This window comes from Dendrobates tinctorius, unplaced genomic scaffold, assembly GCF_039654945.1.
Source record: "Dendrobates tinctorius isolate UK_male_01 unplaced genomic scaffold, ASM3965494v1 ptg000302l, whole genome shotgun sequence".
NCBI lineage: Eukaryota > Metazoa > Chordata > Amphibia > Anura > Dendrobatidae > Dendrobates > Dendrobates tinctorius.
This window is the reverse complement of record NW_027361969.1, coordinates 532,237-549,072: the sequence shown is the minus strand read 5'-3', so window position 1 is coordinate 549,072 and position 16,836 is coordinate 532,237.

Below are 16,836 nucleotides of genomic sequence, written 5' to 3'. Positions count from 1 at the left end.
AATTTTCTCCAAAAGTAAAGTAGTTGCAAACTCATGCTTTTAGAGACTTGTTTGGGCTCATGAGAGGAGTAGAAAAACATCAAAAATTTCAGTCCTGCATGATTCTACCAAGAAATGTGTGTTCATTGAAACCGCTGGTTTTTGATAGTTTGGGCCCTATTGAATAATTAATGTTTTGAATTTTCTCCAAAAGTAAAGTAGTTGCAAACTCATCCTTTTAGAAACTTGTTTGGGCTGTTGAGAGGAGTAAAAAACCATCAATAATTTCAGTCCTGCATGATTCTACCAAGAAATGTGTGTTCATTCAAACCGCTGGTTTTGGATAGTTTGGGCCCTATTGAATAATGAATGTTTTGAATTTTCTCCAAAAGTAAAGTAGTTGCAAACTCATCCTTTTAGAAACTTTTTTGGGCTGTTGAGAGGAGTAAAAAACCATCAAAAATTTCAATCCTGCATGATTCTACCAAGAAATGTGATTCTTCATTCAAAACCTGATTTTTGCTATTGGGCTCTATTGAAAAGTGAATGTTTTGAATTTTCTCCAAAAGTAAAGTAGTTGCAAACTCATGCTTTTAGAGACTTGTTTGGGCTCATGAGAGGAGTAGAAAAACATCAAAAATTTCAGTCCTGCATGATTCTACCAAGAAATGTGTGTTCATTGAAACCGCTGGTTTTTGATAGTTTGGGCCCTATTGAATAATGAATGTTTTGAATTTTCTCCAAAAGTAAAGTAGTTGCAAACTCATCCTTTTAGAAACTTGTTTGGGCTGTTGAGAGGAGTAAAAAACCATCAAAAATTTCAATCCTGCATGATTTTACCAAGAAATGTGATTCTTCATTCAAAACCTGATTTTTGCTATTGGGCTCTATTGAATAGTGAATGTTTTGAATGTTCTCCAAAAGTAAACTAGTTGCAAACTCATGCTTTTAGAAACTTGTTTGGGCTCATGAGAGGAGTAGAAAAACATCAAAAATTTCAGTCCTGCATGATTCTACCAAGAAATGTGTGTTCATTGAAACCGCTGGTTTTTGATAGTTTGGGCCCTATTGAATAATGAATGTTTTGAATTTTCTCCAAAAGTAAAGTAGTTGCAAACTCATCCTTTTAGAAACTTGTTTGGGCTGTTGAGAGGAGTAAAAAACCATCAAAAATTTCAATCCTGCATGATTTTACCAAGAAATGTGATTCTTCATTCAAAACCTGATTTTTGCTATTGGGCTCTATTGAATAATGAATGTTTTGAATTTTCTCCAAAAGTAAAGTAGTTGCAAACTCATGCTTTTAGAGACTTGTTTGGGCTCATGAGAGGAGTAGAAAAACATCAAAAATTTCAGTCCTGCATGATTCTACCAAGAAATGTGTGTTCATTGAAACCGCTGGTTTTTGATAGTTTGGGCCCTATTGAATAATGAATGTTTTGAATTTTCTCCAAAAGTAAAGTAGTTGCAAACTCATCCTTTTAGAAACTTGTTTGGGCTGTTTAGAGGAGTAAAAAACCATCAAAAATTTCAATCCTGCATGATTCTACCAAGAAATGTGATTCTTCATTCAAAACGCTGGTTTTTGCTATTGGGCTCTATTGAATAATGAATGTTTTGAATTTTCTCCAAAAGTAAAGTAGTTGCAAACTCATCCTTTTAGGGACTTGTTTGGGCTCATGAGAGGAGTAGAAAAACATCAAAAATTTCAGTCCTGCACGATTCTACCAAGAAATGTGTGTTCATTCAAATCCCTGGTTTTTGATATTTTGGGCCCTATTGAATGATGAATGTTTTGAATTTTCTCCAAAAGTAAAGTAGTTGCAAACTCATCCTTTTAGAAACTTGTTTGGGCTGTTGAGAGGAGTAAAAAACCATCAAAAATTTCAATCCTGCATGATTCTACCAAGAAATGTGATTCTTCATTCAAAACCTGATTTTTGCTATTGGGCTCTATTGAATAATGAATGTTTTGAATTTTCTCCAAAAGTAAAGTAGTTGCAAACTCATGCTTTTAGAGACTTGTTTGGGCTCATGAGAGGAGTAGAAAAACATCAAAAATTTCAGTCCTGCATGATTCTACCAAGAAATGTGTGTTCATTGAAACCGCTGGTTTTTGATAGTTTGAGCCCTATTGAATAATGAATGTTTTGAATTTTCTCCAAAAGTAAAGTAGTTGCAAACTCATCCTTTTAGAAACTTGTTTGGGCTGTTGAGAGGAGTAAAAAACCATCAAAAATTTCAATCCTGCATGATTTTACCAAGAAATGTGATTCTTCATTCAAAACCTGATTTTTGCTATTGGGCTCTATTGAATAATGAATGTTTTGAATTTTCTCCAAAAGTAAAGTAGTTGCAAACTCATGCTTTTAGAGTCTTGTTTGGGCTCATGAGAGGAGTAGAAAAACATCAAAAATTTCAGTCCTGCATGATTCTACCAAGAAATGTGTGTTCATTGAAACCGCTGGTTTTTGATAGTTTGGGCCCTATTGAATAATGAATGTTTTGAATTTTCTCCAAAAGTAAAGTAGTTGCAAACTCATCCTTTTAGAAACTTGTTTGGGCTGTTGAGAGGAGTAAAAAACCATCAAAAATTTCAATCCTGCATGATTTTACCAAGAAATGTGATTCTTCATTCAAAACCTGATTTTTGCTATTGGGCTCTATTGAATAATGAATGTTTTGAATTTTCTCCAAAAGTAAAGTAGTTGCAAACTCATGCTTTTAGAGACTTGTTTGGGCTCATGAGAGGAGTAGAAAAACATCAAAAATTTCAGTCCTGCATGATTCTACCAAGAAATGTGTGTTCATTGAAACCGCTGGTTTTTGATAGTTTGGGCCCTATTGAATAATGAATGTTTTGAATTTTCTCCAAAAGTAAAGTAGTTGCAAACTCATCCTTTTAGAAACTTGTTTGGGCTGTTGAGAGGAGTAAAAAACCATCAAAAATTTCAATCCTGCATGATTTTACCAAGAAATGTGATTCTTCATTCAAATCCTGATTTTTGCTATTGGGCTCTATTGAATAATGAATGTTTTGAATTTTCTCCAAAAGTAAAGTAGTTGCAAACTCATGCTTTTAGAGACTTGTTTGGGCTCATGAGAGGAGTAGAAAAACATCAAAAATTTCAGTCCTGCATGATTCTACCAAGAAATGTGTGTTCATTGAAACCGCTGGTTTTTGATAGTTTGGGCCCTATTGAATAATGAATGTTTTGAATTTTCTCCAAAAGTAAAGTAGTTGCAAACTCATCCTTTTAGAAACTTGTTTGGGCTGTTGAGAGGAGTAAAAAACCATCAAAAATTTCAATCCTGCATGATTCTACCAAGAAATGTGATTCTTCATTCAAAACCTGATTTTTGCTATTGGGCTCTATTGAATAATGAATGTTTTGAATTTTCTCCAAAAGTAAAGTAGTTGCAAACTCATGCTTTTAGAGACTTGTTTGGGCTCATGAGAGGAGTAGAAAAACATCAAAAATTTCAGTCCTGCATGATTCTACCAAGAAATGTGTGTTCATTGAAACTGCTGGTTTTTGATAGTTTGGGCCTTATTGAATAATGAATGTTTTGAATTTTCTCCAAAAGTAAAGTAGTTGCAAACTCATCCTTTTAGAAACTTGTTTGGGCTGTTGAGAGGAGTAAAAAACCATCAAAAATTTCAATCCTGCATGATTCTACCAAGAAATGTGATTCTTCATTCAAAACCTGATTTTTGCTATTGGGCTCTATTGAATAATGAATGTTTTGAATTTTCTCCAAAAGTAAAGTAGTTGCAAACTCATGCTTTTAGAGACTTGTTTGGGCTCATGAGAGGAGTAGAAAAACATCAAAAATTTCAGTCCTGCATGATTCTACCAAGAAATGTGTGTTCATTCAAACCGCTGGTTTTTGATAGTTTGGGCCCTATTGAATAATGAATGTTTTGAATTTTCTCCAAAAGTAAAGTAGTTGCAAACTCATCCTTTTAGAAACTTGTTTGGGCTGTTGAGAGGAGTAAAAAACCATCAAAAATTTCAATCCTGCATGATTCTACCAAGAAATGTGATTCTTCATTCAAAACCTGATTTTTGCTATTGGGCTCTATTGAATAATGAATGTTTTGAATTTTCTCCAAAAGTAAAGTAGTTGCAAACTCATGCTTTTAGAGACTTGTTTGGGCTCATGAGAGGAGTAGAAAAACATCAAAAATTTCAGTCCTGCATGATTCTTCCAAGAAATGTGTGTTCATTGAAACCGCTGGTTTTTGATAGTTTGGGCCCTATTGAATAATGAATGTTTTGAATTTTCTCCAAAAGTTAAGTAGTTGCAAACTCATCCTTTTAGAAACTTGTTTGGGCTGTTGAGAGGAGTAAAAAACCATCAAAAATTTCAATCCTGCATGATTCTACCAAGAAATGTGATTCTTCATTCAAAACCTGAGTTTTGCTATTGGGCTCTATTGAATAATGAATGTTTTGAATTTTCTCCAAAAGTAAAGTAGTTGCAAACTCATGCTTTTAGAAACTTGTTTGGGCTCATGAGAGGAGTAGAAAAACATCAAAAATTTGAGTCCTGCATGATTCTACCAAGAAATGTGTGTTCATTGAAACCGCTGGTTTTTGATAGTTTGGGCCCTATTGAATAATGAATGTTTTGAATTTTCTCCAAAAGTTAAGTAGTTGCAAACTCATCCTTTTAGAAACTTGTTTGGGCTGTTGAGAGGAGTAAAAAACCATCAAAAATTTCAATCCTGCATGATTCTACCAAGAAATGTGATTCTTCATTCAAAACCTGATTTTTGCTATTGGGCTCTATTGAATAATGAATGTTTTGAATTTTCTCCAAAAGTAAAGTAGTTGCAAACTCATGCTTTTAGAGACTTGTTTGGGCTCATGAGAGGAGTAGAAAAACATCAAAAATTTCAGTCCTGCATGATTCTACCAAGAAATGTGTGTTCATTGAAACCGCTGGTTTTTGATAGTTTGGGCCCTATTGAATAATGAATGTTTTGAATTTTCTCCAAAAGTAAAGTAGTTGCAAACTCATCCTTTTAGAAACTTGTTTGGGCTGTTGAGAGGAGTAAAAAACCATCAAAAATTTCAATCCTGCATGATTCTACCAAGAAATGTGATTCTTCATTCAAAACCTGATTTTTGCTATTGGGCTCTATTGAATAATGAATGTTTTGAATTTTCTCCAAAAGTAAAGTAGTTGCAAACTCATGCTTTTAGAAACTTGTTTGGGCTCATGAGAGGAGTAGAAAAACATCAAAAATTTGAGTCCTGCATGATTCTACCAAGAAATGTGTGTTCATTCAAACCGCTGGTTTTTGATAGTTTGGGCCCTATTGAATAATGAATGTTTTGAATTTTCTCCAAAAGTAAAGCAGTTGCAAACTCATCCTTTTAGAAACTTGTTTGGGCTGTTGAGAGGAGTAAAAAACCATCAAAAATTTCAATCCTGCATGATTCTACCAAGAAATGTGATTCTTCATTCAAAACCTGATTTTTGCTATTGGGCTCTATTGAATAATGAATGTTTTGAATTTTCTCCAAAAGTAAAGTAGTTGCAAACTCATGCTTTTAGAGACTTGTTTGGGCTCATGAGAGGAGTAGAAAAACATCAAAAATTTCAGTCCTGCATGATTCTACCAAGAAATGTGTGTTCATTGAAACCGCTGGTTTTTGATAGTTTGGGCCCTATTGAATAATTAATGTTTTGAATTTTCTCCAAAAGTAAAGTAGTTGCAAACTCATCCTTTTAGAAACTTGTTTGGGCTGTTGAGAGGAGTAAAAAACCATCAATAATTTCAGTCCTGCATGATTCTACCAAGAAATGTGTGTTCATTCAAACCGCTGGTTTTGGATAGTTTGGGCCCTATTGAATAATGAATGTTTTGAATTTTCTCCAAAAGTAAAGTAGTTGCAAACTCATCCTTTTAGAAACTTGTTTGGGCTGTTGAGAGGAGTAAAAAACCATCAATAATTTCAATCCTGCATGCTTCTACCAAGAAATGTGATTCTTCATTCAAAACCTGATTTTTGCTATTGGGCTCTATTGAATAATGAATGTTTTGAATTTTCTCCAAAAGTAAAGTAGTTGCAAACTCATGCTTTTAGAGACTTGTTTGGGCTCATGAGAGGAGTAGAAAAACATCAATAATTTCAGTCCTGCATGATTCTACCAAGAAATGTGTGTTCATTCAAACCGCTGGTTTTTGATAGTTTGGGCCCTATTGAATAATGAATGTTTTGAATTTTCTCCAAAAGTAAAGTAGTTGCAAACTCATCCTTTTAGAAACTTGTTTGGGCTGTTGAGAGGAGTAAAAAACCATCAAAAATTTCAATCCTGCATGTTTCTACCAAGAAATGTGATTCTTCATTCAAAACCTGATTTTTGCTATTGGGCTCTATTGAAAAGTGAATGTTTTGAATTTTCTCCAAAAGTAAAGTAGTTGCAAACTCATGCTTTTAGAGACTTGTTTGGGCTCATGAGAGGAGTAGAAAAACATCAAAAATTTCAGTCCTGCATGATTCTACCAAGAAATGTGTGTTCATTGAAACCGCTGGTTTTTGATAGTTTGGGCCCTATTGAATAATGAATGTTTTGAATTTTCTCCAAAAGTAAAGTAGTTGCAAACTCATCCTTTTAGAAACTTGTTTGGGCTGTTGAGAGGAGTAAAAAACCATCAAAAATTTCAATCCTGCATGATTTTACCAAGAAATGTGATTCTTCATTCAAAACCTGATTTTTGCTATTGGGCTCTATTGAATAGTGAATGTTTTGAATGTTCTCCAAAAGTAAACTAGTTGCAAACTCATGCTTTTAGAAACTTGTTTGGGCTCATGAGAGGAGTAGAAAAACATCAAAAATTTCAGTCCTGCATGATTCTACCAAAAAATGTGTGTTCATTGAAACCGCTGGTTTTTGATAGTTTGGGCCCTATTGAATAATGAATGTTTTGAATTTTCTCCAAAAGTAAAGTAGTTGCAAACTCATCCTTTTAGAAACTTGTTTGGGCTGTTGAGAGGAGTAAAAAACCATCAAAAATTTCAATCCTGCATGATTCTACCAAGAAATGTGATTCTTCATTCAAAACGCTGGTTTTTGCTATTGGGCTCTATTGAATAATGAATGTTTTGAATTTTCTCCAAAAGTAAAGTAGTTGCAAACTCATCCTTTTAGGGACTTGTTTGGGCTCATGAGAGGAGTAGAAAAACATCAAAAATTTCAGTCCTGCACGATTCTACCAAGAAATGTGTGTTCATTCAAATCCCTGGTTTTTGATATTTTGGGCCCTATTGAATGATGAATGTTTTGAATTTTCTCCAAAAGTAAAGTAGTTGCAAACTCATCCTTTTAGAAACTTGTTTGGGCTGTTGAGAGGAGTAAAAAACCATCAAAAATTTCAATCCTGCATGATTCTACCAAGAAATGTGATTCTTCATTCAAAACCTGATTTTTGCTATTGGGCTCTATTGAATAATGAATGTTTTGAATTTTCTCCAAAAGTAAAGTAGTTGCAAACTCATGCTTTTAGAGACTTGTTTGGGCTCATGAGAGGAGTAGAAAAACATCAAAAATTTCAGTCCTGCATGATTCTACCAAGAAATGTGTGTTCATTGAAACCGCTGGTTTTTGATAGTTTGAGCCCTATTGAATAATGAATGTTTTGAATTTTCTCCAAAAGTAAAGTAGTTGCAAACTCATCCTTTTAGAAACTTGTTTGGGCTGTTGAGAGGAGTAAAAAACCATCAAAAATTTCAATCCTGCATGATTTTACCAAGAAATGTGATTCTTCATTCAAAACCTGATTTTTGCTATTGGGCTCTATTGAATAATGAATGTTTTGAATTTTCTCCAAAAGTAAAGTAGTTGCAAACTCATGCTTTTAGAGTCTTGTTTGGGCTCATGAGAGGAGTAGAAAAACATCAAAAATTTCAGTCCTGCATGATTCTACCAAGAAATGTGTGTTCATTGAAACCGCTGGTTTTTGATAGTTTGGGCCCTATTGAATAATGAATGTTTTGAATTTTCTCCAAAAGTAAAGTAGTTGCAAACTCATCCTTTTAGAAACTTGTTTGGGCTGTTGAGAGGAGTAAAAAACCATCAAAAATTTCAATCCTGCATGATTTTACCAAGAAATGTGATTCTTCATTCAAATCCTGATTTTTGCTATTGGGCTCTATTGAATAATGAATGTTTTGAATTTTCTCCAAAAGTAAAGTAGTTGCAAACTCATGCTTTTAGAGACTTGTTTGGGCTCATGAGAGGAGTAGAAAAACATCAAAAATTTCAGTCCTGCATGATTCTACCAAGAAATGTGTGTTCATTGAAACCGCTGGTTTTTGATAGTTTGGGCCCTATTGAATAATGAATGTTTTGAATTTTCTCCAAAAGTAAAGTAGTTGCAAACTCATCCTTTTAGAAACTTGTTTGGGCTGTTGAGAGGAGTAAAAAACCATCAAAAATTTCAATCCTGCATGATTCTACCAAGAAATGTGATTCTTCATTCAAAACCTGATTTTTGCTATTGGGCTCTATTGAATAATGAATGTTTTGAATTTTCTCCAAAAGTAAAGTAGTTGCAAACTCATGCTTTTAGAGACTTGTTTGGGCTCATGAGAGGAGTAGAAAAACATCAAAAATTTCAGTCCTGCATGATTCTACCAAGAAATGTGTGTTCATTGAAACTGCTGGTTTTTGATAGTTTGGGCCTTATTGAATAATGAATGTTTTGAATTTTCTCCAAAAGTAAAGTAGTTGCAAACTCATCCTTTTAGAAACTTGTTTGGGCTGTTGAGAGGAGTAAAAAACCATCAAAAATTTCAATCCTGCATGATTCTACCAAGAAATGTGATTCTTCATTCAAAACCTGATTTTTGCTATTGGGCTCTATTGAATAATGAATGTTTTGAATTTTCTCCAAAAGTAAAGTAGTTGCAAACTCATGCTTTTAGAGACTTGTTTGGGCTCATGAGAGGAGTAGAAAAACATCAAAAATTTCAGTCCTGCATGATTCTACCAAGAAATGTGTGTTCATTCAAACCGCTGGTTTTTGATAGTTTGGGCCCTATTGAATAATGAATGTTTTGAATTTTCTCCAAAAGTAAAGTAGTTGCAAACTCATCCTTTTAGAAACTTGTTTGGGCTGTTGAGAGGAGTAAAAAACCATCAAAAATTTCAATCCTGCATGATTCTACCAAGAAATGTGATTCTTCATTCAAAACCTGATTTTTGCTATTGGGCTCTATTGAATAATGAATGTTTTGAATTTTCTCCAAAAGTAAAGTAGTTGCAAACTCATGCTTTTAGAGACTTGTTTGGGCTCATGAGAGGAGTAGAAAAACATCAAAAATTTCAGTCCTGCATGATTCTTCCAAGAAATGTGTGTTCATTGAAACCGCTGGTTTTTGATAGTTTGGGCCCTATTGAATAATGAATGTTTTGAATTTTCTCCAAAAGTTAAGTAGTTGCAAACTCATCCTTTTAGAAACTTGTTTGGGCTGTTGAGAGGAGTAAAAAACCATCAAAAATTTCAATCCTGCATGATTCTACCAAGAAATGTGATTCTTCATTCAAAACCTGATTTTTGCTATTGGGCTCTATTGAATAATGAATGTTTTGAATTTTCTCCAAAAGTAAAGTAGTTGCAAACTCATGCTTTTAGAGACTTGTTTGGGCTCATGAGAGGAGTAGAAAAACATCAAAAATTTCAGTCCTGCATGATTCTTCCAAGAAATGTGTGTTCATTGAAACCGCTGGTTTTTGATAGTTTGGGCCCTATTGAATAATGAATGTTTTGAATTTTCTCCAAAAGTTAAGTAGTTGCAAACTCATCCTTTTAGAAACTTGTTTGGGCTGTTGAGAGGAGTAAAAAACCATCAAAAATTTCAATCCTGCATGATTCTACCAAGAAATGTGATTCTTCATTCAAAACCTGATTTTTGCTATTGGGCTCTATTGAATAATGAATGTTTTGAATTTTCTCCAAAAGTAAAGTAGTTGCAAACTCATGCTTTTAGAGACTTGTTTGGGCTCATGAGAGGAGTAGAAAAACATCAAAAATTTCAGTCCTGCATGATTCTACCAAGAAATGTGTGTTCATTGAAACCGCTGGTTTTTGATAGTTTGGGCCCTATTGAATAATGAATGTTTTGAATTTTCTCCAAAAGTAAAGTAGTTGCAAACTCATCCTTTTAGAAACTTGTTTGGGCTGTTGAGAGGAGTAAAAAACCATCAAAAATTTCAATCCTGCATGATTCTACCAAGAAATGTGATTCTTCATTCAAAACCTGATTTTTGCTATTGGGCTCTATTGAATAATGAATGTTTTGAATTTTCTCCAAAAGTAAAGTAGTTGCAAACTCATGCTTTTAGAAACTTGTTTGGGCTCATGAGAGGAGTAGAAAAACATCAAAAATTTGAGTCCTGCATGATTCTACCAAGAAATGTGTGTTCATTCAAACCGCTGGTTTTTGATAGTTTGGGCCCTATTGAATAATGAATGTTTTGAATTTTATCCAAAAGTAAAGCAGTTGCAAACTCATCCTTTTAGAAACTTGTTTGGGCTGTTGAGAGGAGTAAAAAACCATCAAAAATTTCAATCCTGCATGATTCTACCAAGAAATGTGATTCTTCATTCAAAACGCTGGTTTTTGCTATTGAGCTCTATTGAATAATAAATGTTTTGAATTTTCTCCAAAAGTAAAGTCGTTGCAAACTCATCCTTTTAGACACTTGTTTGGGCTCATGAGAGGAGTAGAAAAACATCAAAAATTTCAGTCCTGCACGATTCTACCAAGAAATGTGTGTTCATTCAAACCGCTGTTTTTTGATATTTTGGGCCCTATTGAATAATGAATGTTTTGAATTTTCTCCAAAAGTAAAGTAGTTGCAAACTCATCCTTTTAGAAACTTGTTTGGGCTGTTGAGAGGAGTAAAAAAACATCAAAAATTTCAATCCTGCATGCTTCTACCAAGAAATGTGATTCTTCATTCAAAACCTGATTTTTGCTATTGGGCTCTATTGAATAATGAATGTTTTGAATTTTCTCCAAAAGTAAAGTAGTTGCAAACTCATGCTTTTAGAAACTTGTTTGGGCTCATGAGAGGAGTGGAAAAACATCAAAAATTTCAGTCCTGCATGATTCTACCAAGAAATGTGTGTTCATTGAAACCGCTGGTTTTTGATAGTTTGGGCCCTATTGAATAATGAATGTTTTGAATTTTCTCCAAAAGTAAAGTAGTTGCAAACTCATCCTTTTAGAAACTTGTTTGGGCTGTTGAGAGGAGTAAAAAACCATCAAAAATTTCAATCCTGCATGATTTTACCAAGAAATGTGATTCTTCATTCAAAACCTGATTTTTGCTATTGGGCTCTATTGAATAGTGAATGTTTTGAATTTTCTCCAAAAGTAAAGTAGTTGCAAACTCATGCTTTTAGATACTTGTTTGGGCTCATGAGAGGAGTAGAAAAACATCAAAAATTTCAGTCCTGCATGACTCTACCAAGAAATGTGTGTTCATTGAAACCGCTGGTTTTTGATAGTTTGGGCCCTATTGAATAATGAATGTTTTGAATTTTCTCCAAAAGTAAAGTAGTTGCAAACTCATTCTTTTAGAAACTTGTTTGGGCTGTTGAGAGGAGTAAAAAACCATCAAAAATTTCAATCCTGCATGATTCTACCAAGATATGTGATTCTTCATTCTAAACCTGATTTTTGCTATTGGGCTCTATTGAATAATGAATGTTTTGAATTTTCTCCAAAAGTAAAGTAGTTGCAAACTCATGCTTTTAGAGACTTGTTTGGGCTCATGAGAGGAGTAGAAAAACATCAAAAATTTCAGTCCTGCATGATTCTACCAAGAAATGTGTGTTCATTGAAACTGCTGGTTTTTGATAGTTTGGGCCCTATTGAATAATGAATGTTTTGAATTTTCTCCAAAAGTAAAGTAGTTGCAAACTCATCCTTTTAGAAACTTGTTTGGGCTGTTGAGAGGAGTAAAAAACCATCAAAAATTTAAATCCTGCATGATTCTACCAAGAAATGTGATTCTTCATTCAAAACCTGATTTTTGCTATTGGGCTCTATTGAATAATGAATGTTTTGAATTTTCTCCAAAAGTAAAGTAGTTGCAAACTCATGCTTTTAGAGACTTGTTTGGGCTCATGAGAGGAGTAGAAAAACATCAAAAATTTCAGTCCTGCATGATTCTACCAAGAAATGTGTGTTCATTGAAACCGCTGGTTTTTGATAGTTTGGGCCCTATTGAATAATGAATGTTTTGAATTTTCTCCAAAAGTAAAGTAGTTGCAAACTCATCCTTTTAGAAACTTGTTTGGGCTGTTGAGAGGAGTAAAAAACCATCAAAAATTTCAATCCTGCATGATTTTACCAAGAAATGTGATTCTTCCTTCAAAACCTGATTTTTGCTATTGGGCTCTATTGAATAGTGAATGTTTTGAATTTTCTCCAAAAGTAAAGTAGTTGCAAACTCATGCTTTTAGAAACTTGTTTGGGCTCATGAGAGGAGTAGAAAAACATCAAAAATTTCAGTCCTGCATGATTCTACCAAGAAATGTGATTCTTCATTCAAAACCTGATTTTTGCTATTGGGCTCTATTGAATAATGAATGTTTTGAATTTTCTCCAAAAGTAGTTGCAAACTCATGCTTTTAGAGACTTGTTTGGGCTCATGAGAGGAGTAGAAAAACATCAAAAATTTCAGTCCTGCATGATTCTACCAAGAAATGTGTGTTCATTGAAACCGCTGGTTTTTGATAGTTTGGGCCCTATTGAATAATGAATGTTTTGAATTTTCTCCAAAAGTAAAGTAGTTGCAAACTCATCCTTTTAGAAACTTGTTTGGGCTGTTGAGAGGAGTAAAAAACCATCAAAAATTTCAATCCTGCATGATTTTACCAAGAAATGTGATTCTTCATTCAAAACCTGATTTTTGCTATTGGGCTCTATTGAATAATGAATGTTTTGAATTTTCTCCAAAAGTAAAGTAGTTGCAAACTCATGCTTTTAGAGTCTTGTTTGGGCTCATGAGAGGAGTAGAAAAACATCAAAAATTTCAGTCCTGCATGATTCTACCAAGAAATGTGTGTTCATTGAAACCGCTGGTTTTTGATAGTTTGGGCCCTATTGAATAATGAATGTTTTGAATTTTCTCCAAAAGTAAAGTAGTTGCAAACTCATCCTTTTAGAAACTTGTTTGGGCTGTTGAGAGGCGTAAAAAACCATCAAAAAGTTCAATGCAGCATGATTCTACCAAGAAATGTGATTCTTCATTCAAAACCTGATTTTTGCTATTGGGCTCTAGTGAAAAGTGAATGTTTTGAATTTTCTCCAAAAGTAAAGTAGTTGCAAACTCATGCTTTTAGAGGCTTGTTTGGGCTCATGAGACGAGTAGAAAAACATCAAAAATTTCAGTCCTGCATGATTCTACCAAGAAATGTGTGTTCATTCAAACCGCTGGTTTTTGATAGTTTGGGCCCTATTGAATAATGAATGTTTTGAATTTTCTCCAAAAGTAAAGTAGTTGCAAACTCATCCTTTTAGAAACTTGTTTGGGCTGTTGAGAGGAGTAAAAAACCATCAAAAATTTCAATCCTGCATGATTTTACCAAGAAATGTGATTCTTCATTCAAAACCTGATTTTTGCTATTGGGCTCTATTGAATAATGAATGTTTTGAATTTTCTCCAAAAGTAAAGTAGTTGCAAACTCATCCTTTTAGAGACTTGTTTGGGCTCATGAGAGGAGTAGAAAAACATCAAAAATTTCAGTCCTGCATGATTCTACCAAGAAATGTGTGTTCATTGAAACCGCTGGTTTTTGATAGTTTGGGCCCTATTGAATAATGAATGTTTTGAATTTTCTCCAAAAGTAAAGTAGTTGCAAACTCATCCTTTTAGAAACTTGTTTGGGCTGTTGAGAGGAGTAAAAAACCATCAAAAATTTCAATCCTGCATGATTCTACCAAGAAATGTGATTCTTCATTCAAAACCTGATTTTTGCTATTGGGCTCTATTGAATAATGAATGTTTTGAATTTTCTCCAAAAGTAAAGTAGTTGCAAACTCATGCTTTTAGAAACTTGTTTGGGCTCATGAGAGGAGTAGAAAAACATCAAAAATTTGAGTCCTGCATGATTCTACCAAGAAATGTGTGTTCATTCAAACCGCTGGTCTTTGATAGTTTGGGCCCTATTGAATAATGAATGTTTTGAATTTTCTCCAAAAGTAAAGCAGTTGCAAACTCATCCTTTTAGAAACTTGTTTGGGCTGTAGAGAGGAGTAAAAAACCATCAAAAATTTCAATCCTGCATGATTCTACCAAGAAATGTGATTCTTCATTCAAAACCTGATTTTTGCTATTGGGCTCTATTGAATAATGAATGTTTTGAATTTTCTCCAAAAGTAAAGTAGTTGCAAACTCATGCTTTTAGAGACTTGTTTGGGCTCATGAGAGGAGTAGAAAAACATCAAAAACTTCAGTCCTGCATGATTCTACCAAGAAATGTGTGTTCATTGAAATCGCTGGTTTTTGATAGTTTGGGCCCTATTGAATAATGAATGTTTTGAATTTTCTCCAAAAGTAAAGTAGTTGCAAACTCATCCTTTTAGAAACTTGTTTGGGCTGTTGAGAGGAGTAAAAAACATCAAAAATTTCAATCCTGCATGCTTCTACCAAGAAATGTGATTCTTCATTCAAAACCTGATTTTTGCTATTGGGCTCTATTGAATAATGAATGTTTTGAATTTTCTCCAAAAGTAAAGTAGTTGCAAACTCATGCTTTTAGAGACTTGTTTGGGCTCATGAGAGGAGTAGAAAAACATCAAAAATTTCAGTCCTGCATGATTCTACCAAGAAATGTGTGTTCATTCAAACCGCTGGTTTTTGATAGTTTGGGCCCTATTGAATAATGAATGTTTTGAATTTTCTCCAAAAGTAAAGTAGTTGCAAACTCATCCTTTTAGAAACTTGTTTGGGCTGTTGAGAGGAGTAAAAAACCATCAAAAATTTCAATCCTGCATGATTCTACCAAGAAATGTGATTCTTCATTCAAAACCTGATTTTTGCTATTGGGCTCTATTGAAAAGTGAATGTTTTGAATTTTCTCCAAAAGTAAAGTAGTTGCAAACTCATGCTTTTAGAGACTTGTTTGGGCTCATGAGACGAGTAGAAAAACATCAAAAATTTCAGTCCTGCATGATTCTACCAAGAAATGTGTGTTCATTCAAACCGCTGGTTTTTGATAGTTTGGGCCCTATTGAATAATGAATGTTTTGAATTTTCTCCAAAAGTAAAGTAGTTGCAAACTCATCCTTTTAGAAACTTGTTTGGGCTGTTGAGAGGAGTAAAAAACCATCAAAAATTTCAATCCTGCATGATTCTACCAAGAAATGTGATTCTTCATTCAAAACCTGATTTTTGCTATTGGGCTCTATTGAATAATGAATGTTTTGAATTTTCTCCAAAAGTAAAGTAGTTGCAAACTCATGCTTTTAGAGACTTGTTTGGGCTCATGAGAGGAGTAGAAAAACATCAAAAATTTCAGTCCTGCATGATTCTACCAAGAAATGTGTGTTCATTGAAACCGCTGGTTTTTGATAGTTTGGGCCCTATTGAATAATGAATGTTTTGAATTTTCTCCAAAAGTAAAGTAGTTGCAAACTCATCCTTTTAGAAACTTGTTTGGGCTGTTGAGAGGAGTAAAAAACCATCAAAAATTTCAATCCTGCATGATTCTACCAAGAAATGTGATTCTTCATTCAAAACCTGATTTTTGCTATTGGGCTCTATTGAATAATTTTTTTTTTTCAATTTTCTCCAAAAGTAAAGTAGTTGCAAACTCATGCTTTTAGAAACTTGTTTGGGCTCATGAGAGGAGTAGAAAAACATCAAAAATTTCAGTCCTGCATGATTCTTCCAAGAAATGTGTGTTCATTGAAACCGCTGGTTTTTGATAGTTTGAGCCCTATTGAATAATGAATGTTTTGAATTTTCTCCAAAAGTAAAGTAGTTGCAAACTCATCCTTTTAGAAACTTGTTTGGGCTGTTGAGAGGAGTAAAAAACCATCAAAAATTTCAATCCTGCATGATTCTACCAAGAAATGTGATTCTTCATTCAAAACCTGATTTTTGCTATTGGGCTCTATTGAATAATGAATGTTTTGAATTTTCTCCAAAAGTAAAGTAGTTGCAAACTCATGCTTTTAGAGACTTGTTTGGGCTCATGAGAGGAGTAGAAAAACATCAAAAATTTCAGTCCTGCATGATTCTACCAAGAAATGTGTGTTCATTGAAACCGCTGGTTTTTGATAGTTTGGGCCCTATTGAATAATGAATGTTTTGAATTTTCTCCAAAAGTAAAGTAGTTGCAAACTCATCCTTTTAGAAACTTGTTTGGGCTGTTGAGAGGAGTAAAAAACCATCAAAAATTTCAATCCTGCATGATTCTACCAAGAAATGTGATTCTTCATTCAAAACCTGATTTTTGCTATTGGGCTCTATTGAAAAGTGAATGTTTTGAATTTTCTCCAAAAGTAAAGTAGTTGCAAACTCATGCTTTTAGAGACTTGTTTGGGCTCATGAGAGGAGTAGAAAAACATCAAAAATTTCAGTCCTGCATGATTCTACCAAGAAATGTGTGTTCATTGAAACCGCTGGTTTTTGATAGTTTGGGCCCTATTGAATAATGAATGTTTTGAATTTTCTCCAAAAGTAAAGTAGTTGCAAACTCATCCTTTTAGAAACTTGTTTGGGCTGTTGAGAGGAGTAAAAAACCATCAAAAATTTCAATCCTGCATGATTTTACCAAGAAATGTGATTCTTCATTCAAAACCTGATTTTTGCTATTGG